Below are 26,552 nucleotides of genomic sequence, written 5' to 3' on the forward strand. Positions count from 1 at the left end.
GAAAACAATTAGTAAAAACATTTTGAGACTGCACATGGAAACACTGACATAAGAAAAAAATAATAAGACACAAGACTTCACCTAAAAAGACTTCTACATCAAATTTTCTACATCTGTTGGCATGCTTAATGGTATTTATGACCATCCAAAAATGATCAGACCACTAATACGATGGGAGAATTTCCAAAACTTCAACATTCAAAAGTGATGCAAAAACACGCAGCCGTTGATAATTCTAAATACAAAATAGCGCATTTCCAGTACCTATGAAATGTTCAAAGATCCAGCAACCACAACTGGAGCCAGAATAAAAGGCCAAAAATGAGTCAGTGGCTCCACATGCTAAAAACCAGCTCTGCCCGTCTTGTGACGTTGCCCACCCGCACTATTAAAGACGTCTGTTACAGCTGATAATTCATTGGTAAACCAAATAAACACATTTCTCCCAGGGGAGAAAGGAAAAGAAGAGTGAAAGAAAACCAAAAAGAATGACAGAATGAAAGAATGGGTGTTTGAAGGGGTAAAACCACACTTGAGGTTTCATGCTATACAACTGATCTTCCTTTCTCCCCCTTCAATGTTTAAGTCTCTCATTAAAGAGCAACGTTGAAACCGGAGCCCGGCTTAATGTTTGCCGTGTTTGGAGGAGCACACAAACCATTTGGCTATAATAGCGACCTTTTCTGAAACAAACCCCAAATGAAAGGAGGCCAACATAGCCAGCCGGCATTGGATTATTTTGAAAAGGGGAATGATATGACCGTGAAAAATTGTAAGCTGCAATTGAAAATAAACCGAAGTGCACAGAGCACCATCCATCCATCGTTCTTAACCTACATGCACAAACATGTTCTCCTCTTAGACGTGGTTGTGTGTGCGCACCTTCATCACTTTTCTGTGCAGGAGAGATGTGTACGAGGGGCCTTTCACACTATCCAGACCCTCATTCCTGTCTGATGCAGTCACCTGATGCGTTTTCCTCTCCGTGACTTTATCAGTTATGTATGTCCTCTCAGATCTGAAGGCATATTCACTGTCAGCATAAAGAAATATTCTAGTGTCAAAGAGTTATCAGGTTTGAGAGCATCAAAAAAGCCTGCTAAAACCTGTTCCACTGTCTGTGACACACACACAGGCTGTATTTCATCTGTAATCACATAATTACTGGAGCAGTGCCTGTGGCGGACATGTTACATGTCATGGCCTCTAGCAGAACTCGCTGAGGTAGAGCAGGACGTGTCAAACTCTTGCTGTCCAAAATATAGTTTGGCAGTCACCCTAATTCACTCTCACTCTTTTTTTTTTTTTTTTCTAGCCGTGACCCTCTACACCCTCACTTCCACTCTCATTTTCTCTTTCTCTGTCTCTTTGACCTCCGACATTCTTCCTTCTCCTCCCCGTCTGTCTTTCTATGTCATGGGCACACTGACTCTCTCCTCCCTAGCTAATGGGGATGGTTTGGTCCGCGTTTGGTCCGCTCGGTCAGCTTGCTTTCGGTCTATGTGGTGGGAGAAGCTGTGATCTGCCATGCATTCCTTTTTGAGCGAACACACCTTTACCTGTAGTCTTAAACATATGCACCATGGCCCAGAGCTATAGACTAGAGAACACTCCTCACACCTGCAGATAACTCAGCTGCAATTTGTCTCTCATGTTCAAGACTGTTTTATGAAAGACAGAGGACAAGGTGAAACAGGGAACACAAGCTGAATGCACGAGTACATGTAAAAAAATATTCTGAACCAAAAGCCTTGTTTAGCACATATACAAATTTGAACGTTAAGTCAGAGTCAGTGGTTCAGAAATAATTGATAACAGTCAGTTGCACAAAAAATAAACCCTAACAGGATAATCATCTAATGCAAATCAAATGGATCACCCTGAAGGACTAATGACCTCTCTCCCTCTCTCTCTTTTAGTATAATATTAAAATTTATGTTTAGAAGATTTAAAAGATTTGTATGAATTTTTTAATGTTGGCTCTTATGCTTGTCAAAGCTGCATGCATTTGATCAAAAACAAATGTTTCCCCATTTTAATATACTTTATGATTTAACCATTCAAATATGCTGATTTATTATCAGTGCTGAAACTGGTATGCTGTGTTACTTTTTTCTTTAATGAATAAAAAGTTAAAAAGAATACAAATCAAAACATAAATATTTTCTATGTCTTTACTATCAATTTTTAATCCTTTAACATACCTTTGCTGAATAAAATTTATTTAATTAAAAAAATAAATAAATAATAGTAGTATATATTGTAAAGCAAAAGTTATATTTTTAACTTAGTAATTTATCAAAGAATAACAACAAAATAATAAAAAAATAAAACAACATCAAATATTAAGAAGCAAAACTGTTTAATACAAATCATTAAATCATTAAATTGATTTCTGAATGATCACGTGACACTGAAGCCTGGAGTAATGATGCAGAAAACTCAGCTTTGCTTTACATGAATAAATGAAATTTTATTAAAATGATATTATAAATTACAGTATATTAAAAATAGCAAACTGAACATCTAATCACATCTAAAAATGAACACATTTAAAGTGTTCGGTTTATGGTTTATGAGGAAATAATACTTCAAATGCCAAAAACGTAACCTATATTGGTTTCTTCATTCCGATGCAAAACCAGTTTTCAATTTCTGTGGAAAGAGTTAGCAAACACAAAGTTCTAAGAGAAGAAGTTTCCTGCGGTAGTTACAGTAACTTCAGAGCAACGACATAGCTCAGGGTCACTGTCGTCCCATCTTCCACGTCTGTTAGCCTAGAATCATCCCCGACCCCTCCAGACAAGCACACATACACACAAACGCTCGAGAACACGTGGCTACAGAGGCTTCCCTCCCATTAACAAGCCTTTCAAGACAGCTTTCCGTCCCTGACTAAAAGCGATCAGCACAAGGCTTGGGCTGGCCTGCCTGCTCAAATCCAGTCATGGATATCAGCAGCTCTCTGTGCTCTCCAGCTGCTGGGGGCCAGGCTTTAGCACCATGCAATGCTACGCTACGACAGGGCGGGACTCCATCATAAGGGATTGTAAAGAGCTGTGACACATGCTTATCCACACCCCGTGCTCTGGCATGACAAAAGTTGGAAGAAATAAATAAATAACTCTACAAAATGTTGCTTTATGTTTAATAGGTCGTGGTGGAGCCACTTTGAGGAGCTTACCCTTCCATCAGGACGTCAACTCCATGTTAGGACATCAAAGTTTACTTACTACTACTTCTTCAACACATAAGAAATGTATGTTGGTTGACGGTTCCTGTAGATGTGATACTGGAGTTGTTAGCATCCCAATCCGACTAGACTGCAAATTTAGCCATTCACACTGATGATACGTTTTGATCAGTATGCTTAACAAGAAACATCTCCTGAGAATTCATGCATGTCACGGCAATGAAAAGCACAAGTACTCCACCAGAAGTACTGAAAACACTGACGTGCCTTTTGTTGAGGCAGCTTTTGTTTCTTCAATTGGCTGCTGGAAAAAAGCAAATAAAACATGGTTGAGAGCCAGCTGTGATCTTTTACAAAACATCTGATATGGATGAAGGGATAGTAACGGGAGATGATGTATCTAAAACATGACTGGTTTGGGTTAGAAGAAAAAAAAAAAAACAACTAAGCAGGGAACACTGGATAGCCTTGGCCCTTCGAAAACAACCAAGGACGCCGTATGTTAGACACAAAGATAATTGAGGGTTTTATCAGCTCAATGAAACGGTGACAGGAAACAGATTCTCTAGAAAGCTAACTTGAAATACTATTGCCGAATTTGTTTTCAGCCACAAAACTAGGAAGCAAATGGTGGCAATCGAGATCCCAGAAATGTGTGGTTCTCCTAAAGTTTGAAGTATATTCCCAAATCAGTTTTCCAACTGCTCTAACACATGAATAGTATTACAATGAATACACACAAAAAGAAAATGGCTCTCACGAGGCAGTTCTCTTTAGTGAATCAAGAACATACAGCACAACCAGTGTAGCCTAAATTCCAAACTAATTTGCTCTTATGAGCTGTTTTTTAAAGGTTTGGGACTGAATTAGTTTAAAGCACTGTCCTATAAATTTATAGCGTTAGCAAAAAGAGAATTTCTTTCACTTGTAAGCAAAAACAGACATTATAAATGACTACCTGTGAATGTGAGAGACTTCCTATTCATTGGATTTCTATAAGAAAAAAGCTAGATAAAACGACAGTGAAGTAAACCATTTTTGCTGCAACTCAGTGACCATTTTCGAAAAGGTAAAATAACTGGAAGCAGCTGAATACATTTAAGATAACAATAGTTGCCCCTGTGAAAAATACGGTGAATACCTGAATCTCAATCAAAGCTGAAATCAGTACCTAAGTACAGCCAGTAAACAAATATCTATGTTGTTCTGCAGTCAAATACTACAATATTTAAATAATAGTTGAATAGAAAGGCCTGAAATAGATGTTCTAATGGATTTAAATTGATACAACATTTGACAAACATTTGACAAACTGCAGCTGGGAAGAAAACGTTTTACAAAACCTCCGGAGACTGACATAGAAGTGTTTTTAGAGAGGCACACGTAAGAAAGCAAAATGAGAGACGCTTTAGGGATGTGGGTTTGACAACGAGCCGGAAGCTACTGATGAAATTGGAGGATTACTGGAACCGGGGTCTTCTGGGAGCAGGGTTTGAGACTGTTGGTGATGGACTAAATTCAATCGAGGAACAGGGTTGGGTAACATGAACTGGACAGAAATGAGCTCTAATACTGTAAGAGGGGTTTTGGGGTTTTATGGATTAATTCAGTGGAGGTTGCCTATTACTGCGTGAGCGTCAGCTGGACAGTTTGTCTTTTCTTTATCCTATCATTTTGCAGAAGTTTGCGTTTTTGAATATCGGAGCAGAGCGAGTCTTCTCAATGGAGTCTGACAGGATTACGGGGGGCTGCACCACATTCTGGTCAAACAGCTCAGTGGCAAAGCTGAGAGCTATTAGGAGGTGATTAGGTAACCGGTGGCTGTTTACAAAGGTTGAGCCCGGGGTCTGAGCTGGATAACAAGCGCTAGGATGGAATCTGCAGAGCCTGATCCGGCCGACTTGAAGGCTTCAGCTTGTATCCGCTAGCAACTGTCACTATGACCCCGTCAGCCAGCCAACGAGCAACTCCTTAAGATGCCGTAATCCAGAGAAACAGTAGTCTGGCAAGAGCGCCAAGGGTTATGCCTGGCAGAGGTTAGCATGCAGCCGTCAAGGGGCGTACGGGAGGAGGAGCAGGCCACGGTGACCCTGAACAGGAGCGATAGAAGCATGTGTTTCTTCACGTGGGAGGGCGTCATCAAAACCCAAACTTCTGAAGAGGGTCTTAATGAGGTCTATGTGCCTGTCCACCTATACGGAAAGAGTCTGGGCAAGAACAGTTTCAAAGGACAGATGAGGAGGAGTAGGTCAAGCCTTCAGAGGGAGAGGAAGACAGAGGGATCGGGAGTGAGACGAGAGAAAGGGGAAGAGCGCGCTATCTGGCTTGGCACCTAATCAAAGGGATTAGGTTTGAAGAAGCCAAGCCTACAGGTTATCCTTCAGGAAGCATACCAAGTAGTTATCAAAAACACCTCGGTTCAAAGCAGCTCAATTTTCCTATATTTCCCGTTTGGCCCAAGCCTCCAGGGTTTGTTTCTAGCTAATAAAGGGTGTCAGAGATGTTTGTACTTGCATGCTCTAGGAGACAAAGAGAGAGAGAGAGAAGTGTGTGTTTAAATGTAGTCCAGGTTTGTCCTCATTCTCACAGCACAATCAATCACCCTGAAGACAGTCGAGAAGAAACGTGAGATGCCTGTGCCTCTGACTAGGAGATTTAGCACAAAACAAGCAGTGCAGGTAGTCAGTCAAAGATATAACCTGTGATTAACCTGTCACTGATAGTGTACGTGTTCGTTTAGGATGGAAAGTACTTTATGATGAAAGAAGGTGATAACATTTTCCTCTTAAGTGGAGTAGCAGTATAATGTTCTAAAAATGCTGATCCAGTAGATATTTTACATGTGATATTAATCTCGTCTCATTAATAAAGAAAAAAAACAAGAAAAAACATCATGACAATAATTATTCAAAATCATTCATAAACAGGAAATAAAATTACTAGCAATGTTTTTAGAGTAGCATAAATATAATTAATATGGCTGTTTCAAATAATCTTTTTACAGTCAATATGCATAAAACTTAAAAGGTTTTTTTAACTAAACAAATCAGCAAATCAGAAGGATCATGTGATACTGAAGACTGCAATAACAGCAGTCAGCTCTGCCATCACAGAAACAATTAACATTTGTAAATGTATTAAATAAAAACTGTTATTTTACATAACCATAATATTTTATATTACCATCTTCAATTTTAATGCATCATTGTTGAGCATAAGAGAATTCTTTCAAAAAACAAAGTTGGAGATTCCACATTTATCTACAGTAGTGTATTCAAAACAAAAATTTAATATCACTTACATCAAATTATATACTAGTCAGAATGCCTAAAAGAAATAAACAGGATATGACAATCTATTAAAGAAATTTAAAGCACGTTTACGTCAAAAAAGACAAAAACTGCAACTAAAACTGGGTAACAATGAGCAGAGCTTGCTGCCATGATGTGGAGCTGTAATAGCTCAGGGCATATTGTTTGGCACCAGCACACGCACTGTCTTAACCACTTAAAAACCCATCCTCTGGTTCTCCGATAGCTCCTTCAACAGTTTACACTACCCAAATCTGAAGGATCCCGATTTACAGACGTACATTACTGGGGCCCAGACCTGCCAAAGCCGAGGTATGGCTTCAATAGAGCCATCCATCTGTCTGCTGTTAGTGCCATTACATCCAGATGGGCCTTTAATTGTATTTCTGTCCAAATTGCAAAATAGCTACTTGGAAAAGAAGCTAAAATAACATACAAACAACAGCAACTATGATAACAAGAAGAGCTGGAGTGGAATGGAAAAGAGATCAAAACCAAGGCTTACAAATTTCAACGCCGCCCTTTGAAAGCGGATCCCCTAACATTACAGCAACGTATTGATTTACTCGGCAATTTGGTGTCTCTCTCTCTCTCTCTCTCTCTCTCTCTCTCTCTCTCTCTCCATGCCAATGCACCGACCTGAACCGCACAGGAGGTCCCGCAAATAGCAGTCGTCTGATTTTTCCAAAACATAAAAGATTAATACCTTTATTCTTTACAGAGGGAGTAAGAGTGGAAAACAAGGCAGAAAGAACGAAGAAAGTAATAATAAAAGGGAGGTCAAATTGGTATTTGGAGAAAGTGAGTTAGTGAGCAAAATTAGATATCCAGACCCAGAGGTAACTTTAATAAGAGATAATAAGAAAATGTCTGACTTTTGTGTACAGGATTGAAATCGTGCTTTCAGAAAAAGAAGCCGCCGCTCCTCTCGACAAACACAATCTCGCCCAACAAAGAAGACGTTGTACTTGAGCAGAAGTAATTTATTCAGTAGCTCATTCTAGCCATTAGAACATGGAGGACGGATTAGTGCTGGCACAAGAACAAATACTTTAAAGCGAGGCAGTAAAATCAAGAACAACAAATCGATAGCATATTTAAAGTTCAAAAACAAAGATCCGGCTAGATGCGGTCAAGATAGTCTTCCCACATGAAAACCACACTAACCTTTAAAGTCCCACCAATAATTTGTATTGCTATTCTGTTCTGCAGTTAAAACAAACAAACCCTTCCCATCTAACAGCACGGCTCCAATACACCTTTCTAGTAAAGGTCTTTAAGAGCCAAACGTTTCATGCCAGAGAATAAAAAATTATAGACACGCAAGATGGGCCAACAACACTGGGCTAAATATAGCGTGCGCTAACTAGACACTTGGGAAAGAAACGGCGAACAAAAAAATCGTGATACCTGGTCCAATTCCCAGCTCCCATTAGGAAAGGTTACTCTTCTCACTCCTAGCTCGCTACACTCTATTAAATACTTATTAAAGGTGCAATAAATGGTGATACGAAGTGGTTACGAGCGCCCCAGGCCAGCATGTGTCTGAAAGTGCTGTTTATGAGATGAGCGTTTATTACAGACCGCAGCTTATCATCGCGAGGAAGCTCACAACTACGTTGCTAACAAAGCAGCTATTAATTTCAATTTAGCCTGATGCTAAACCTAAACAGCCACTAAGTCTTATAGGAATAAAAACACACATATAGAGTATGAATTATCATATTGTGACAGTGCTTCACAGCGGGGCTTTGATGGCAAGATTTAGTCTGTAATGAATACGAGCTTCAGAGTGTATTCACTGATACATAAAACATATCCTCACTTACTCCATCCCCCCCTGACCGTACGCTTCTCATCCGATTTACCCGAGCAAGATAATATGTACATAAACATCTCAAACTCATTCAGATATTTTTGCAGGAGTGTGCGCAGCATATTTAAACTGATCTGTGGTGGATTTGCATCTGCAAGCGTTTTGAAAAGGCTTGTCCATAATAAATGCGAGTCTTTTAAGCCATGTTTACCATTACACAATCTCCATCCTCTGACAATCAAACGCTGCTTACGCCACATTCCACAGGACACGAGCATCTGAATTATTCACTCCGCCATCACTGGCAATGATTCACATTCGCAGAGATAAAAACGCGACGAATACATGCTCAAACGTGCACATGTGATGCAGTAATGATATTAAAAAATGAAAAACAGTTCAACTGACAGCTGAATCCTTTTGAACCCTCAAACTGGTGCTGTTTTTCTCTAATAAGAGTTTTGGGCCCCTACTAAGATGGTACATTTCTTTATTTGAAGGCATATCAGTTCATGGCTTTTCCAAAAAGAAAGAACCGATAGCAACAATAATAAGGACGCTATATGAAACGAAAATAGCTGATTTAATAATTAATTTCATTTTTAAAAAGCAAATATCTAAATACATAAATAAATCAGACTAGGTTCCCAGGTGGCTCCAAGACAAGGACCTCTCTGTACAGCATGCATAATTCACGGCTGAAGATATGTGTTTTAAATGCTGCTGAAATATAAATGCAGCATATGCTAATTTGTCTACTGGCTCTACCACACTTTTATTTGGGCAGTTTGGGCATAAACAGTCAAAAAGAGAAAGAAAGATCACAAAGTATGAGACAAGTTTTAATGGTGATGTATGGAGCATAATTAGATATAAAAAGTATTTTTAAAAAAGCTGTAATTTAAGGCTGTTTTCACACTTCATCTACTTTTCCTCTTGTATTTTTGGACTATAGTAGGCTATATTAGCATCATCAAGGTGAGTGGCAGATATTTACCACTGTAGCTAAGGTACGAAAGATGCCAGATACTTCACGATACCATTAAAACACACACACACACACACACACACACACACACACACACACACACACACACACACACACACACACACACACACACACACACACAAAGAACATGACTTGTCTTTATCTGTCACCAGCAAAAAAGGGTGTGAGCTGCTTTGTAAAGGTTATTTATTTAAAATAAATGCATATACAACATGCTAACCAGGAGCATGCGATGATTACACATCATCAAAAGCGGTTAACTTTTTTGCAATATGGAGTGGATCGCATTCACACTAACAGTGAATTGCACCACAATTTAAGAACCTCTTTGCACACACTTCTCACAACGATCAAACAAACTGAACTATTTAACAAACGGACTCTGGCCTGTTCCAAAAGCTCTAGTGTGAAAGCACCCAGGAGACGCCAAGAGATTTGTTCCAGTTTACATCATTTTTATGGTCGGCCAGTTGATTTTTGATCTGCATATTGATTGCAAAATGTTTAAATGAAATAGGACAGCCATATGGTCTCTATTCTGAAACGGGTGAAGTACATAACCTGAGAAGAGTGATGAAAGCGAGAGAGGAGAGTGGGATGGCTATGAGAGGTTCATTGTTTATGAAAGAATGAGAGGTGCGTTTATCCATAGTGTGTCTCTTTAAGTTGATTGACTTCACTAAAGTGAAATCCCAGCAGTGACTCGTAACAGAGACAACCTGCAGTGCTGCCAACCTGCTCTCCCTCTCTTCTTCTCTGTAAGTAGCTCCCAGATGACTGGCCAATCACCAACATCCTGCACAAACCGAACCTCACACCTCCTAATGAGGCACTCAAACATCTACACGTACACAACAATCATAGTTAAAGATGATTCCAGTCCATCCAGTGTGTAGTGTAAGTCATTGGAGTTAGTGTAATAGTGTGTGACCTCTCAGACTGCATGGTGCATGGGAAATTGACAGAGTGCTAAGTGTGGCACTCACTAGCTGGCCTACTCTAATTAAGGAGAAACAGCATGCCACAGTCTGATGCTCCAAATGGCACCATATGTTTTCCCAGACTAACCGGCTGAATAAATGCCATTTAGCACACGGGATCTACAGCACTGGGTCTGATACACAGACTCTAAGTGTCTTATAAAAGCACAGAGACCCCCCTCAAGTCTGTTTCAGCTGCCTGCAATTTAAATCAGACCTGATTACAATGCATTAGAGAAACACTCCTTCATGCGCCGCATAACCTTTTACAAACCTGAAGCATTTTGGGAAAGAAAACAGTAAAAGTGTAAAAGATAGTTCAAGGTGGGAGAGGAACAAAGAAGCACAGCAAAAGAGAAAGAACCTGTCTGCTAAAGAGCTTTATGCTTGCTTAATCAGAAACATCTCCCCCAAACAGCATCTTAGACTAATATAATATATACAATACAGTATTCAACATTTGAAGTGAATCAAAACCTTTTATCAAAGTTTTCCGAAAACCAAAATGTCTCGTCTTTGATTAACTTTTTTTGATATAGACTACTGTATATACATGAATGAGAATTATGTAATGAGAGAATCAGGATAACGTAGTGGACCCTCCACAAAAAAACAAAAAAAAAAAAAAAAACAGTAATTTATAATAGGACCGTGAACCTGAGGAATTGTTTAAACAAAAGTTTGCTTTCATACAGTGTCTAATTGCATAAATCATCTATACAGGCACACACACACATTTTGCTATTGTGTATTATTATTATCATTGGTGCTGTAAATTGTTATTATTAATATTATTAATATCATTATTATTGTCACTATTACCAGATGTCAGGAAACAGGCCAGACCTGGTTTGCAGGGTGCTTTGGTACCTCTGGAGTATTTTAGGGTTTCAGATCCAGCCTAAGACAATGACTTGCTATTGAAGAGAGTACAAAATAAAGAAATGACCATTAACTAACCAAGTGACTGACTGAATGTAGGTATAGACGGCACAGTCTCCACAACTGCTGATACCACAGAAACAGAAACAACGGCCACATCAAACTACAGAGCTTCTGGGAAGGGCATTGCTTTGTTTTGGTTAAAATGATTCAGTGAAATGACTCCAGCCAGAGCTAGCAATTAAAAGGCTGGAAACAAGCTGAAGCGCAGATATTTACTGACTACTACAAAGCACATACACACAAAAAATAAAAACCCTCTGGCCAAATCTGTCCTCACTAAACCTTGACATTTTAATCAAGCTCCAGGAGCGCGTAATGAGGAACCGCTTAGACTTCATTATTAGATACTGCATGTTACTAATTAGAGCTACCACAGTCTTTTATTGCACAGCCTGCACACTACACTCATCAGAGACAGGTAGTGAACAGCACAGACATAAGGAGAGAAGTCTACACTAAAACAATTACATTCATGAAGGGTACATGCGCTCAACTTTTAAGGAGAGTCAAAACAGCAGATAAGAAATGCATTATATTCCGCAAGAGTGTGTGCACTGGTATGTTTTCATAATACTTTGCAATGTTTTTCTCTAAACTGTTTAATGTTCAGAGACTATTTTTAGGCTGACATCCTGAAAAAGCGTATGGCTCTAACACTACACTACAATGTAGCGTAATGAAAATAATAATTGTTTTTGCAGTTCCATTTATAACGCAAAGTAGAAAAGGTATACATATGTAGGTTTGTACAGGGAAGCAATATTGACATAAAATGAACACTAAACACGTGTTCTCCATATTACAAGTGCTGCAGGATTGATTCCTAAAAGTTGTACACGTGTCCAATTTTTTGCACGTCTGCTTCCATTGTCCAAATCTCAATGGGTGTTTGATTAAATGTGTGAAATAAGGTCTGTGGCAAACACAACCTAAATATATTTGCACGTTTTATTTTATGACACAAAATACATAATCAGCAGTTGCTAGCAATCAGCCAAAATGGGACTACAGAGATGTTAGAGAAATTAAAGGTCATCATAGAGAGAAGGAAATATTCATCTATTTACTAGCCTATGTTTACAGATCTGTGTTTATTTTCAGGCTCTTGCAAACTATGCTACCTTAAACTTTCAAATGTTTAAATATAGGCTGAAAGAGTTGTCAGACATGAAACAAAATAACTTCATTCAACAATCTCTTCTCTCTTCGTGCCAGTCTTCGATGCGTGTTCATGAGAGCACAGGAGAAGGCTTACACAGAAGTGAAGAAATTGTTGAATAAAGTTTGTTTTCTATGTGCACAAAAAGTATACCCGTAACTTAATAAAATTATGATTGAACCACTGATATCGCATGGATTACTTCAACAATGTCCATACTACATTTTTAGGCCTTGAATGTGATAGTTGTGTTGCTGTCTATGGAGGGTCATAAAGCTCTCAGATTTCATTGAGAATTGAAACTTGATGGTGAGTAATTGATGTTCATTTTTTGGTGAACTAACCTTTAAGCTTCAAGTTGTTAATTTGTGAAGTGACCAGAATCACTTCAAAGTTGATCAAAAATCTTATTTTCTACATTAATTCAAAAGTCAATGAAAAAAATCCAATCCTAAGGGAATTAGGGTGATAACGTCTAGCTTGGTCTACAAAACAATGTCATCTCTGCAGCACAACATTCTGTTATAGAGCTATTAGTAGTCACCAAGTAGAATTTTTTATGCTTAGAATAATTAATCCTATAGATTTTGTTCATCAACCTGCAAACACAATTGTGTCCTATATAGGTATGGTGTGGCTTAATGAAAGAAAAAAATGAAAAATTTTGATTACATTTCTCAATGGACATGACAATGTATCAGAAATAGAAACTAAATGGTTAACAAAACGTTGTCCTGCTTGCTATGGTCATTGCTGGAGAGTAATTAAAAAATATTGGCACAATAGCGGCTTTTATTGCCTTTCAATGAAAACAACAGGCAAAATATGACTTAGCATCACATAGCATCACATCTCAATCAGATGAGACGCACACACAAACACACATCACGGCATTATTTTCTGACAGCTACTTCCTTATCAGAGACGATAAGAGCCCAACCTAGTGAATATTAATAGGAGAAATGTACATACAGTGCAAATCTGCTGGTGTCCTCAGATAATTTCTCTTTTTTTAGAGTAAACATCTGAGAAATAAACAAAAAAAGCAATGCTAAAAACATCCTCATAAAGCATCCATCAGGATGGAAGGAGCGTTTCTAATGCACTGAACCTGATGTGTTTATTTATCAGATATCTTTTAGTGGACCCGCTAGTGCAGTTTAGAGCCTCATAAATGTCAGATAAGCCACCGACTGCGGCCTGAGAAGGAGATGTGTGTGTTTCGATGGCCTCTCAGAGCTCGTGGGGTCGTTTAAACAGCAGCGAGCAGCAGGAATTCAGTTCCTCTGTGTCAAACGGCATTCTGAATAGTTGCACCTCGGGCGGAATACATCGCATTGTGATTTCATGAGCGAGGAAAAAAAAGCAGCCCTCTGACAGAAAGGAGAGCGGAGGAAACAAAAATGACTCACAGCGGATATCTCAAAGCAACGAGAAAGAGAGAAGAAAGTTGAAAGTGAATCCTCCTCTTCCCACAGGCAGTTAAGTGGGTACCTTGAGGCTGAAGGCCCCCAGCAGTGGGTTGATAATGTGACCTCTGAGCTAGCAGACTCGCAGGCAGACCAGAGGCTGTGTAAACTAGCACTGGAGAGCCTCGGGATGGAGCGAAGCTGAAGAAATCAGGTATAAGACAGAAGCAGATGCAGAATACGACAGAAAACATACTTCTTACATGAGAGACATGATTATACAAGAGATCAAGAGTTCTAGTAGCTGCGACACACAGCCAACTCAGACTTGAGGGCCGAACCGAACTTATTAAAGAAATATTGATGGTTATTTTCAACTTGAATGCACTTGAATGTCTGTGATTAACAGAGTAAATCATTTTAACTTGTAAGGAAAGTTCACAAACGAAGACTACTTCATTTGGTACATGTGCTATGAATGGAATACAAATGTGATGAAGTCATTCATAAAGCTTTGTTTAAATGCAGCACATGATTTGGAAAGCAATTGAATTTGTTACCAGAATCCAGAATGAAAACTTAAAACAAATCGTTCTACTGAAGAATAAGTGCCTGTTTTCAGCCTGGTGAAGGGTGTTTCTTCAACTATGGTCACTTTCATGACCTGGGTGTTGATATTTATTACAACTGACTTTATTCAACAACTATCTTTTTAATTCTTTTAGAATTCAACTAGAAATTGGACCATACTTTAAAAATGTAAAAACAATATATTATTTTCTATACTTTTTGAGTATGAAACCATTTTATTGTTTTACAAAATATAAAAACTTTCAAATGTAAATTGTTTAAAACGATGACAATTCTAATCAATAAAAGAGTAAATAACAAAAAAAAAAAAAAATCTCAACATAAAACAAAAACGGTATCACTTATAGTGTACTTTTATTTCATGCATTATCTCTGGTTTTAATTTGGCAACTTGCATTCAAGGTATACTGAAGATTTTATCAGTTCATGCATTACCTGGAAAAATAAAATCTGTTTTGGTTGGTCTCACCATACTTTGCTGGCTAAGCTACAAGAATGTAAATAACACAATTTCCCCAAAATATGGAAACAAAAAGTGTTAAAACGTTACAACTAATTCGCATTGTATTTGTAACTTGTAATTTGTATATTAGTCTTTTAGTCCAAAAATGTAAATAATAATAATAATAATAATAATAATAATAATAATAAATCATTAAATATGTCATTTCAGTTAGTGTCGTGCCTGCCGCAGAATGCTGTATAATACATAAAGTGGGCTGCGGAGGTCAAAAGTGCTGCTAAAGAGACACCCGTGAAGATTTTGTTTGTTTTACAAACTGAGAGATGGGTCAGAAAGGTTTAAGTCAAGTTGAAGTTCACACTCAGCCCCTTCTATCAAATATACCCAAAAGCTCTAGTCAAACACACTCAAGCTAAAGCACTATTGTCGCCTATTGTCAGCCTCATTCCTATATCCAGGCCATCCGATGTATCTCACTTAATTTGAAATCTCTTTGTAAAGCACTTGGCTGTGGATTAGCTCTCTGTTTTTATTTCAAAGTCCTGTATAAGCTGCACTCCCTCCCGGGCCGGCTCCTTTCATCCTCAGAAAAGTTCACACACAATTCGCTTCGAGTAAAACATGGACAAACACCTCAGAGAAAGCAGCGAGAGCTGTGCTAGTACACTAATTACAAAAAATATCTGCACTAATCCCACCCTGATAAAACACTCATTACCAACCAAAGACACTTATCAACGGCGGATTGATGACCCATTTCCGAAAGTGGCTTTATAGGAGGCAGAGGAAAGGCAGTGTATCACTCTATCCTACATCTGTACCAGAGCTTTTCATTTGTCTAAGAGCGCCCGATGTAGAGAGGTAATTAACAGCTGCTGGACTGGGCTAATAGAATTCTCTGGAAACTGTAAGTTGGTGGGGAGGGAGAGGGAGATGGCAGGCCATGCCTGTATTAATTACAAAGCTTCAGGATAGACTGAAGCTGCGAAAATCCTTTTAAGGACGCCAGAAAGGTGAAACAGTTATACGGCATTTCTACAACAGCAAACATTTTTGCATTCATGCTGATCATATTGTTTGTTTAGATGAGTAAATATCTTCTATGTCTTTTACTTTTTGTAAGAAACCGTAGCGCGCTTAAAATATTTTTACGAATCACATTTTCAGATTCTTTGCACAATTTGAAAAAAAAACGAAAATAATAACCTTGTGAAGACAAGATTATTTAAAAACCTCTTTTCACATTATTTAAAGGATGATTAATATGAATTCTTTTTTAAACTGCATTAAAAGCAGGGTCGATTTTTATTACAACTAATCACAAATTCCTAATTTGCTGCTTATTAATAGTTACTAAGGAAATCTTTAAGGTTTGTTATTGGGTAGGAATATGGATATAGAATAAGGCATTAATATGTGCTTAATTACTACCAATGAATTGCTAATATTCAATATTCAATATAGCATATAGCAATATAGCATGCTAATAAGCAACTAGTTAAGAAACATTAAAATCAAGTGTTATGAATTTAGAACAGTGTCTTTTTTTTACATTTATATTATAATAATTATTTTCTTTTAATTATATATGTCTCAAAAAAAATCTCATGGGTCCTAAAATGAATTTTCCTTGCCCAAATATTTTTGACCTGGGTTCAACCAAAAAGAAAAAAAAGGCTAACTGCACCTTTAAACAGATCACAAGCAACCGCTCGATAGATGGTGCATAGCAACATTTGGTAATTCGGAGCGAGATGTAGCCACACACAGACAGCAGCTGATGGCAGTAGGTAAAGTTGAAAGGTCTGCTCCACCTGCCTGCTGTATCCCTGTCTAAGTTTGGTAATGAACACAGACAGCTTGGGGACAGTCTGTGTTGAGTGTGTGAGTGTGTGTTTAGGGGTCTGACAGGTCTGCTCTGATGTCCCTCTCTCTCTCTGACAGAGCTGACCCGCAGTAATTTCTCCACTGACAGCAGCAGCTGTAGCCGTAACGCATAGACAGATGAAATTTTCATAACTATCTCCTCACAGTCACATCTTCACCTTCAGGATCATTTATAACCCGCCACTCGCCTGCCAGACACAATATGCTTGCCATGAAGCGGACTGCTCCAGCGGTGTTGGAAATAATTAACAGTGCAAGGGCAAAAGGAGTGAGTGTGTGTGTGTGTCTGTGGAGAGGGAGATTAGGAAGAGCTAACACTATCATTAACGTACGTGTCAACTCAGTACAGTCAAGGATATGAAGAACTAATTACACACACACACACACACACACACACACACACACAATCACAGACTGAAGCCTTGCTACCTTCTGCATCTTTTGGTGCCTCAAAAGTAAGAGGAAGAGAGCTTGTGTTTGGGAGAAAGAGAGAAATGGTATTATGAGAACACATTAGTGTTCATGTCGGCTGATGAACCACTCACTGCACCATGACTCAGATTACAGTGTCATAAGTGAGAGACATCTGTAGAACAGTCACATGACACTTACACTGGGCAAGATGTCAGATTCAATCACCTCCTTATTCCTTGGCTTACTCTTAAAGGAATACTTTCAGAAATTAAACTGATGTCATCATTTATTCATCTAACACTGATGTAAGGCAGTCAAGCTTCAAAAAGTACGTAAAATCCCAAAAAAATTGTCCTTATATTGTGCACACACGATTCCATGTGTAACAAAGCCAGTGTAGCTTCGTGCGAGGAAATGACTCTCCGTTCTCAGTTACTTTTGCATGTTTTCAAACATAGTGCGCAAATCTTAATTTGGATATCTTTGCACAAAAAAAAAGAAAAAAATATTTAAGAACTTCAGCAGAGAGTAGAAACACATTACCATAAAATATTTACATTGTAAAATATTTTCCAATTACTTTTTTCTTTATAATGTAACCTATTCTGAATTTTCAGCAGTCTTCAGTGTTACATGATAATTATAATTAGTTTATTGGGTGCATAAGAAACATTTCTTATTATTAATATTTATAACAATCATCCTTTCCACACTTTTGTGGAAAACATGAAACGTTTCCATATTTCAGTTTCCTTTATTTGATGAATAGAAATCAACAGTGTTTATTTGAAAACTAATTCTTTTAGAACACTGTAAATAGATTCTTGCTAAACAAAGGTATTAATTTCTTTTAAATATATTTATATGGTCCTTGAATCTGATTGGCTGGAAAAAGCGTGATAGTCTAACGGTGCTCCTCTTCACAGTTTGTATCACTCCGCTTGCTTTAATTATACTGCATACTAATTATACTAATTATACCACACTATAATTTAAAAAATAATACTGTTTAGGGTTACAGAATGTAGTTTTAAATTTTTTTTGGCAACACGGTCATTGTTTGGACTTGAAATGTGCAGATTGTTAATAAAGATAGCATCGTTTTTTTGAGCTCCAGAGTGTCAGTGGCTGTTCACCGCTCATAAACCACCGAGACCTGCCTCACCTCGGCCAGATTTTCGGGAATTTGTCTGCTGGCTCTGATGTCTCTATAGTTGTTAAACATGAGGTATAATTCAATCTGGGTAAATCTTTGTGGCTCTTGTTGTTTAATAAATGTTGTTATTCACCAAATAATATTTAATGCAGTATTTAGTATTCAGAATCAGTGTGTGATCATGATGGTGATTTTAGTTGCATTCGATGGTGACAAGAGTCAGCGCTAATGTTTTATTGAGAATATGAGATTGAGCAGAAAAATGAAAGCTGTAATGGATGTAGTCTCTCTGATAATAATCTACGCCATGATAAACTGCTTTTAATACAGTAATACAATAAGCTTTTTATGAAGCAATTCAAATGTTCCTTCGTTACTAGTTGTAAAGTTAAACCTTGTTTTAAAAACAAAGACCAGCATTTTACGCAGCAAACACGAGTGTATCAAACAGCTGAGCTAACGAAATGTGACTGTGCCCGCTTCGGTTTGTTAAAGTGTTTCAGTAGCCATTAATCACAGCTCTACATTCAAGCTCAGTTATATCCTCACCCCTCTCGCTCGCTTCAATTCGCGTTCTTGGCATTTTCTGCGATGCAGTAACGTTGCGCCACTCTGGTTAGCCTCACGCGTTTTTCAGTCTCTCTTTCCATATAAAATCAACGCTTAATAGCATAGTGCGCAACTGTTTGCTGGGGCCCCCGAATTTCTGCGGTGCTCGTAATTGCATCGAGCACGGCAAACCGTTTACCATCGCTGCAAAAAGCATAATTATGCGATGCTGTTTTTATTAAGCCAAGCGAGCAATTAAAACGAAAAGCAATTTCTCTTTTTTTTTTTTTTTTTTTTTTTTTTTAATGGTGTTCTCCCCTCTCATTTGGACGCATCCGAGAAACGTTAGTTTTACACAGGGAGGCAACTTGCTGAATCATGTCCTCTTATAAACTGTTGTTTAGAGTTTGGTCACATAATGAAGCCTTCCATGTGCCGAGAAAACAGGCCTCATCCACCCAGCTATTAGGACGCCACATGTGTTCACCAGTGTGCATGTGTACATTTGGGTGTAATTCCTTGTACTTGTGCGTTCGTTGGCCGCAAACATACGAGCAAAGAAACAAATAGGACTTGCTTTTCCTCTCCGCAAACAAATAATAAGAACGACATTCCAGCGTGTGCTGGCACCTCCCCTAAATCCAAGCGGTTCGCTGAGTGGGTCACTCTACGTACTCTCCAATCCTGACAACCGCAGGCATACGAGAGCGGGCACACGAAGGGGACGGCAGCCGCGGTGGTATGTCACGCATAGCTTTATGATTGCTAAACAGTGGTTTAGGCACAGCGGAGTAATTTACGATCAAACTCTCAGACGCTCGTTCTCCTGGTAATCACACATCGCACGCACGTCGCAAGGGAAGGACCACACATGTTTGTTTCGATAAAGACAGACAAATTAGATGACAGCTTTTAAGCGCAACCATCACTTTCACACTAATTACAGCCCTGTAGATGATGAAAGAAACACACCCAGACGCACACAAATAAAAGTGTTACCTCTCTGAGCACTGTGCATTGAGCAAACACACACACACATATATATATGTGTGTGTGTGTGTGTGTGTGTGTGTGTGTGTGTGTATGCATGTATGTGTATGTGTGTATGTGTGTGTGTGTTGGTCTTTACGGAGAACAAGTCCAGGTGTTTGCCCGTGAGCACTGGAGCCTTTGGTGAAACACATAAGAAGCTCTAGCCAACAATGCTAAAACACCCATCACTGGCCGAAAAAAAAAAACACTGCGCTCCAGTCAATGAGTGTATGTGTGTGCAAGCATGTTCTCATACAGGTGTGTACCTGTGTGTTACTTTGGCTTTTTCATTAACCCGCCCTACTTACTGGCAGACAAACTCACACACAAAAGCGGTTTGGTTAATTAAACTGATGAGTTAGCGAGCGCAAACGCCATTGAACCCTCAAGCCTAGGTGTGTGGGTGTGTGTGTGTGTGTGCGCGATATCTCCATCCTTATGAACTGTAAAGGTCTCCCCAGCATCAGAGCTGTCATGTGCAGGGTGAGCCTGTCCGTTCTCATTGAAGATAGACGTTAACTGTCTTTTTCCCTCCACTCAGGGACAGCAGCTCTATTGTCTGTCCTCTGTCAGACCCTGGTGGGAGGGACACAGTCACTGCTGGGACAAAAGATACGCCGCAGGATTGACAGCTATGGAGACACCCCGTTCCTCATGAGACGACAACCGGTGGAAGTGAATTCGTGCGCCAATGAAAGTGAGACAGAGGAATAAAGACAGAGGGAAAACCAATTGTGAATGTGTTCATATGCAATCGTCAGTGCTTGGGAATGGTATTTTTAAGTATAGTTTTTTCTGTTACTCCTGAAAACAAGCAAATGGTTGATTTAAAGGAAGTTATCATGAAGGAAGTTATTTTAGCTTAATGCAGTTGCAGTTGCGGTTTTTTCTAACTAAAATGAAAACTAAAATTGTGAAAAAATGATAGCAACTGAAATAATCTAAAATGCAAATATTACAGTAAAAAGTTTCTCAAAAGTGCAGTAAAAATGTGCTAAAATTATATATTAAAATAAGCACATAAAATGCTAAATTGTAAAACTCAAAATGAACTTAAAAATGTAAACATATGTACTAATTAAAACGGCGAAGGTCCTATAATGTATAAAATACTAAAATAATATGGTATAAAATGTATAAAATACTAAAATAATAATATGGGTACATTTTAATCTAAGCAAAAAAAAACTATTTAACGTTTACGTTTTTTTATGTTTATAAAGCCAATGGAATGGAAGAGAAACAGTGCTGTGCACAAAAATGAGATTCTGCATGATAGAAGAACTTTAAATAACTGTAAATTATGAACGTGAAAAAATTTGCATTTGACACTAAATATATAAAACAATACAAAGTGTGCATTACTTAAAGTATAGTGCTTATAGCGTTATATAACCACTAAATATGGTAGTGTTCATTTAAAAAGTAACATTAATAACCATTCCTCTAAAACAATGCATTATTCAATGCACGTTAATCGTATAGCCTTAACACTGACCTCATTTCTATTTCCAAAACATAGGTAAGCTAGCAATCATGTTTGCCTATGTGTGTAATGTTTGGTGTTTGATGTTCTAGTCTGTGGAGAAACTTCTGCTTGCCCTCTGAACTGCATGACCTTTCTGTGTGTGTGTGAGTGTGTGATGACAGCCTGTGGCATTTCTGTTCAGAAGGTTTCCACCCAGGTGAAGTACGAGAGGTCACACCACACTCAACACACTGAGACACTCAGTAAAATACAGACATTCAGAGCCTAAGGTCAAAGGTCACGCATTGAGGGTGAGTGATGAGGGCAGCTGCGGCCTCCAGGATGCGACACTCACACGCTCAAATGCACACAAACATTTGCCACAACGTATGCATTGTAGCTATGAATGATTAACTCGATTGAAATATTTTGTTAACGCTTTATAATTAAGTTCTATAAGTTAAAACCGTTTATGCGTAAATTTGACTTTTACAGAACTTACTGTAATTTCTGCACTGTAATTAATTTCTACAAACGCTGCTATTCAAAAGTTTAGAGTCAGTAAAGAACAGCAAAAAGTTATAATTCTACCAAAAAAATCTAATTCTGAAAAAAAAATGATCATGCTTTACACAAATATATTAAGCAGCACATACATTGTTAACACTGATAATAATATGAAATGTTTCTTGAGCAGAAAATCAGCAGATTAGAATGATTTCTAAAGAATGTATTATGTGATACTGAAGGAATAAATAAAATATATATTTTAAATATAAAATAAAGAGCAATAATAACATTGTAATAATGCAGATATACTGTATATCATGATATCTAATGCATCATTAATCAATGTTGATAATTTAAACCATGTAAGTGTTACTAATATAGGTTACACTTTACTTCAAGGTGTCCTTGTTACAGTATAATTATACATTTATGTACTGATTAATATTAATTACCTACATGCACTTACTATATGGTTAGGGTAAGGATTAGGGTTTGGTTTAGGGTTATTTGCATGTAATAATGCATAATTTATTGTTATTACAATAGTAAGTGCATGTAATGTGTAACAAGAACACCTTAAAATAAAGTGCTACACTAATGTGTTTAAGAGATTTTATTTATTTATTTTTGAATACAGCAGAGAACAGATTAACGGAAGTCTTTTGCAGTTCATAAATCTTTTGAGATTTAAATAAAATGATTAATAACTTAATAACCATTCATCCAAGTGCATGCTCTCCTGGCTCTGTTCGTCTATGAAAATCTGGTTTGGGATGACCTACATGCTTTAGTAAATTATGCCCTAAATCTGCTCTGTCCACTTAAACCTGACAGACATCTTGCGTATCTAGAGGAGGGTGAGTTCATTTTTCCACTACCGGATATAAAGTATGAATGGTTTCTGCTCTCTCCTGAGAGACCAACACTAAATACGCACACAGAGGCACACTTCCTCTCACACCTCTTCTATTGCTCCATTTTTCACTCTATCGCTTTTTTCGTAAATTGAGTGATAATGCGAGAACACCAAAAACAGAATAAGCAAAAACACAGAGGGAAACATAACGGAGAGAGACTGAAAGAGAGGGGGGTGGAGACAGATGGGCATTTTCAGAGATCATTTATCAAACTCAGGCCCGTTCACTCCCCTCCCCTCTCCTAAACCCCCATGTAATTCAGTAATCATTTTCATTATCATATAATGACCTTACAAAGCCTACAGCAGTTAGCACGGTCACTACAAACCACACAGCTGTTCCCGGCACTGCCCCCTTCATCACCTCCCAAACACGCAATCTGCCCACCGCAGGAATGGACTGTGACCCCTGCAGAGGTCAACGGAGGGATGTAGATGTGACAGGAGTTGTACGATCTACCTGAGCAAGGTCGGTTCTATCTGAGCTTGTGTTCACATGTGTACTTTTTTACGTAAACCTGAATTGCAGCACGTCCGTGCAGGCATAAAGGGTGCGAGATCAATGGTTTTGACCCGCAACACTGCCGTTTGCATATGGATGAAACAAAACCACAAGGTCGACCCCTTTCGTCTGCCAATGCAAATGAATCTCTAAGAGGTCTTCCTTCTGTAAGAGTTTGATTTTGACCTATGGAAGATACAACACATTTTTAAGAGCAAATCATTCCAGAATATTTCAAAAGCACAGATGGATATGCATATATGGTCCCCCTTTATATGCATTGCACAAAAAGAGTTCAACCAGTAATCCTCAGCTAACATCTAAGGAAGCGCATATATATATATATATATATATATATATATATATATATATATATATATATATATATATATATATATATATATATATATATATAATGTAATATTATTTGAAAATTATTTTTCTTCTAATTTGATTAACATTGACACAGACCTATTGTAATGCATGGAATAATGTTACGCATCAGATTTTCCTCTAACCATTAACTAAATGTTCACATAAAACATGACAGATTATGACTGTGTGAATTTACCAATAATGCATTTTACAAGTGAGATTGCGTGCTTGCAGAAAGCAAGCATTATTTATGCTCTTTGCAAATATCAGTGAGAGGGATCATTCTGTTTTCATGGATTTGAAAATCATATTTCACTGGTTTGGACTCATTTCATCGAGATTTTGATATGAATATTCACAAAGCTGGAACGCTGCCCTTTGCAACAATAGACCTACAACTTGTGGTGAGAAGCAGCAGCAGTCATCCAGAAGCAAGAAGAGAAAAGCCTACTCCTCTGTACAAATAAAAATGATTTTTGAGGTTTAATTACTATTTGGAGCACTGGGATCACTTAATAAACTATTTTTTGTGAACATTCTAAAAAATTCTTTTTTTTCTTTTTTTTTTTTTTTTTTTTTTTTACTTATTTTGCCTGTAGTTTAATGTTAATCTGTGCGCATTCCGACTCATTTTGCCAGCATAAATGAATCAAGGTTAATATTAGCACACCCATTTAAGACAAACTTTAAGACAAAAAGTTTAAAAACAACTGCAAATTCATTGTAATTCCATTGCAAATCACGATCTATCTCCATGGCATTTGAGATCACGATTCACAATTCTTACTTTTTCATCCAAAATCTATAGTACTCAAGCACAAAAAAACATTCATTATAATAAAGTGATGGAGTAACAAAACAAAAATGACAAAAATAAAACTAAGCACAACCTGTTTAGCTCCAAATGGCACAGAATTTAACCAAAAAGCACAGGTTCTAAGGTTCTTGGCCTAATACAAGAACAATAACCTATCAACGTTTTGAGGTTTCAAGGAAGTCCATCAAAAGAAGTTAAAACAAAAAAGACAAAATGTCTGGAGGGGACCTGCTTGAGTGCATGAGGTAAGTTAATAAGCCCGGTTACCCATAAGTCAACAGGAGGAGCCTACAGTCACATTTAGCATCTTTGCCCCTCAGGGTAACTTCAGATAGCTGAGAGCAGGTCCAGAGGCCCCACAGTCTGCAGCACTCCAACTACTGTTTAAGAAAGCAAATGTCTGTAAGACAATAAAAGCCTTAATCAATCAGCTCGCTGTGCTTATGTTTATGAGCCTGTAACGCCAACCATCCATCACCCGGTTTTTACCACTCAAAACACAGACGCAGGGACAAAAGAAAGGCATAATGTGAGGAGCGGGCCTGCTGCATACTAAATTAATAAAACAATCGCAGCCTTTCACAGCAAAATAAGGGACATGATTTAGCACGCTGCTCCAAGAAGTTTCCTTTCAAGAAGAGTGGTCAGAAATGGATGTTCGTGTTCGGCACTGTGAGTCACGATAGTTGTTATAACAGTCTGTCATAAAAATAGCATTAATACATCACCGCATTCAGGTGAGCGGAGCGCCGTGTGCGACGTTTGCTTTATCAGTTTGTGTCGGGGGGAGATATTATCAGCTATAAGTTCATTTTTGTCTTAACAGCGATTCTTAACCTTAACCCGAGCTATCTGCCTCCCCTCCCTAAATGCGATTTGTTGACAGCTACTTTACAGACCCGTGCCTGATGTTTCGAAGAGTGACGTTATCTCGCTCCAGAAGGGGGGCAGGAAGTGATAGTGGAAAGGGATGAGTTCAAACACATTGCAGTGTGTGCACACAGAAGAGTGAAGGTAGCTTTATCTAATCACCCTGCTCCGCCTGATGAAATAAACTTCCGTGGCTGTGACCAAGTGTGCAAATGTGTTGAACAGGTTAGTGTGTGTGTGTGTGTGTGTGTAACGGTGAGTAATAACTAAGACTACAAAAGACAGATTGTTTGTACTGTTCGTACATACACATACATGTATATATATTAATTATATTTTACATTTTATATTATTTCCTAAAATGACAAAGCTGCATTTTCAGCAGACATTACTCCAGTACATAAAATTTGTAATTTACAAATAAAATAAAATTTAAAAATGAAAGTAATTGCAAGTTTATATCTCACAATTCTGTGAAAAAAGGCAGAATTGTGAGTTTATATCACACAAGTCAGAGAAAAATAGTCAGAATTGTGAGATAAAAAGTTTTTTCTTCAGTGGCAGAAACTGACTTTGATGGTTAACAACAGCGTCTAGTTTAAAAAAAACACACCAAAACACTATAATGCACCACACAGGGCTAAAAGTGTGTGTGCTTGTGTCCTTGACGCCATCTGACAAATGAATCTTGGTCTGGTCCATAGTTTTCATCGTCTGATTTAAGCATGCAGTTTTAGCACTGTTTACAGGTACCAGCAGACCTGGGCGTCAGTCTGGGGTCAAAGCGAGGGGACGACCCCTTAAAGGGGCCGCTTTACAGAAACGAGAAGACATGGAGGAGTCCTTATTTTTCTTCAAGTTAAGATGCAAGAATTTCGAGGGGGAAATTCAGTTCTTTCAGGCCTTCCTGACTAATGGTCTGATCTGAATGAAGACGGATTACCACACACATGCACACACAGTAGTCTGATGGGAAGTAATAAAGCAACAGAAAGGAGGAGTGTGTGCTGGTGTGTTGGTATGCGTGTCTGTGTGTGTACGGCTGGTTCGCTGTGTTATCGGAACAAATGGGCTATGTCTCTCAATCGTCCTTATCTCAGAGGAAGGAAGTCAATGGGCTATCAGCACACATGTATGCGAGTGTTTGTGTGAACTCTCTCGGCCTGAAGGATTGTCCTCC

At 38.2% G+C, this 26,552-nt stretch overlaps 1 protein-coding gene across 1 annotated transcript in view; it reads right to left on the bottom strand.

The window, feature by feature from the left end:
* Nucleotides 1-26,552, bottom strand: part of fto (FTO alpha-ketoglutarate dependent dioxygenase) — a 115,357-nt gene that overhangs the window by 39,250 nt on the left and 49,555 nt on the right. The window lies entirely within an intron of this gene.

This window comes from Puntigrus tetrazona, chromosome 7 (assembly GCF_018831695.1).
Source record: "Puntigrus tetrazona isolate hp1 chromosome 7, ASM1883169v1, whole genome shotgun sequence".
NCBI lineage: Eukaryota > Metazoa > Chordata > Actinopteri > Cypriniformes > Cyprinidae > Puntigrus > Puntigrus tetrazona.